The sequence below is a fragment of the Lactuca virosa genome, chromosome 1, assembly GCF_052849685.1.
Source record: "Lactuca virosa cultivar CGN04683 chromosome 1, Lactuca_virosa_CGN04683_v6, whole genome shotgun sequence".
In the NCBI taxonomy this organism is placed as follows: Eukaryota; Viridiplantae; Streptophyta; class Magnoliopsida; order Asterales; family Asteraceae; genus Lactuca; species Lactuca virosa.
The window spans coordinates 171,214,889-171,217,810 of NC_136426.1; positions in this window are offsets into that span (position 1 = coordinate 171,214,889).

Consider the following 2,922-nt stretch of genomic DNA (forward strand, 5'->3'; position numbering starts at 1 on the left):
TAAAGTTATATTATTAATGCAATGGATGATGTTGTTGCTTGTTTACTACTATTCATTGTTGTGATACTGTACATGGCGTCCTCCGCCCCAGAACGTTTCCGCCGTTCCTGGTTTTGGGGTGTGACAGAGTGTGTGAGCCATTTTGAGTGATCTTGTGTGCTTTTGAAGCTTGTGGAAGAAGAAGATAAAGGGCTCAAGAAGGAAAGAGTAGATCCAGAAGCTACACTCCTTTTGCTACATTTTCTGGTAATCAAGATTCTATCTTGGCCATTAGTTCATGAGATCTCTTTATGTCCTCTTTAGGTGGGTTTTTGGTCCAAGATTGGTAGCTTTTGGGAAATGGTCGACCCAAGAGGGTATTCTTCCAGATCTAGTACCTAGAGGGGCTGTTATGACATAAAGGTGCAAACTTTATGCCATTGGAGCCCCCATGCAAGCCTTAGAGTGTCATATTGGCTTTTTAACCCCAAAAGGCCATGCATGTGGAGAAAAGTGGGAACTTTACGTGTCTAAGTAGTGTTAGGGGTTTAGATCTGAAGTTGTAAGCTTTAGTTTGGTGTATGGATGGGTTTAAGACCAAGCTCTAGGTCCCAAGCAATTAGGGTTTGAGCTAAACCCTTTAAGAAGTGGTATTAATGGGTAAAGTCAGAAACGTTACCCTTAAAAGGACATTTTCAGGGTTTATGTGAAGTATGAAGCTTAGATCTGAAGTGTTGGGGCTTAACCTATTAAGATAGCCAAAACAGACAGGGGAACTCGGCGAGTCCAGTAAGGGACTCGACGAGTTGAAGCCGGGTTGTCCCGATTTTATGACAGGTAGAACTCGACGAGTCTATGAAGGGACTCGACGAGTTGACTCGGTTGACCACGAGTCTGAGTAGTACAGGAACTCGCCGAGTTAGGAGATAACTCGACAAGTTGGGTTGACTAGGAGATGACCTTGACTTTGAATTTGACTAGGAGGTTGACTTTGACCAGGGGTAAAATGGTCATTTTACCCTAAGAAGCATTATCAGATTTGGATTAAGTGTTATTGTGAAATTGATAGCCGATGAGTCGTTGGAGCAGCCGTCAGAGATTCCTCACACGAGATTTCACAGCTAGCATTCGAGGCGAGTTTCCTCCAGTAGTAAAGGGTCTAAGGCACCAAGGCCGGCCTGTTTAGCTAGTAGTAGTTCCGGACTAGGATCCGATGCCGGGCGGGGCCCGATGTAGGTTTATATGCTTTTCCGGATTTCGATCCGATGCGGGGGCGGTCCCAAGGAATGCTTGTATGCTTGATGTCTTTGTGATTCTTGCATGTGTTTGTATTGTATGTTTCCGGACTTCGGTCCGATGTCGGGGTGGTCTCGAGGAATGTTAGTATGTTATCGGATTACGGTCTGATTCCGGGCGGGGCCCGAGGAATGTTTACGTGTTAATGTTATGTCCTTAGGTTTATGTGTATTACTGATTATGCTCTTATGTATTTCGAGATTTGCTCGATGTCGGGCGAGGCTCGATGTCGGGCGGGGCCCAATGCCGGGAAAGCCGATGCCGAGCTTGACTCGATGTAGCAGGGGCGGGGCCCAAGATATGTTTATGTGTTACGTGTATGGTATGTGGTAGTTGGGGAGACTCACTAAACTTCGTGTTTACAGTTTTCAGTTTTGGTTTCAGGTACTTCCGCTAGTAAGGGGAAGAGCTCGGGATGACTGTATTGCACACACCATTGTTTTTAGCCTGGGAGGATTCACTCTGATTTATGATTTATGATTTTGATACATTGACAGATTTGATGATGTTTTTGAGATACATGACTATGATTTTTTTTATGTGATTGATGATATTGATGGTTTTTATTATCGATTTAAAACGAAATTTTTGGTCTATATTTTTGGGATGTTTCAATAGTAGACAACTGGTATAAAACTAGCTGATAACTAGTAGTCGTTAGTTGAATAATGGAAATGGTTGTTAATAGCTAAAAGTTGTAACTTTTATTTACATATAAGTGTTTGGAAAAAAAGTTGAATGCTTTTGAAATGTGTATATTTAAATAAAAGCACATTAGTGGAAAATCTAAAAATACAAGATTAATTTTGTTAAGGGTAATGTAATATCTTTGTTATAACAAGCAAATGTTTTTTTGTTAAAGGCTACTTGAAGGCGTGTTCGTCAAAAACAAATTGGCAGCTTCTAATTTTTAACTTTTAAAAATATTTTGAAAAATTGCAATAAGAGCTTTTAGGTTTTATTTTAAACAAAAAACTCATGATCCAAAAGTTATTACAAATAGCCTTTAACAAAAAGTTCTTAAATATTATAACAAATTTACAAGATTTCATTTAAAAATATATTTATATATTTATTTATTTTAAACAGTTCTTTTGTAATTTTATATATTTTCAAAAGTTTTCAACTTATTTTGTCGAACACTCATATACAAATGAAAATTATAACTACCAGCCACCAGCTACCAACTTACAACGATCAAGTATCAGTTTCCAGTTAGCTTTGTCAGACACGTCCGTCCAAAATAACTTTTTGTTTAAAATAAAAAGTAAAAACTCCTACTCTCGAACCAAAACTTTTTTTTTTGTGAGATTTTTTTTTATATCAAAAACTAAAATCTAAGATCTCTCAATTCATGCGTGCCAAACACGCCTTATGTCTATGGAGAGCAAAATCTCTATATTTTTTACGGTAGAATCTCATTAATCAAATCTTTTTTTGGTAACTGCCAATTTACCGCTTCTCTGGTTTTAGAGTTCATTTGGTAGTTGGGTCGTGGTTCAAGCGTATTGTTTGAATTCTAAAACTGATTAAATAAGAAAGTCAATTAATTTGAAGTTTTGAATTAATATAGCTGATATCTTTTTTTTTTTTTCCAAATGAATAGCCAAAAATCTCCAAGATTATATCTTAGGATCCCAATTTTTT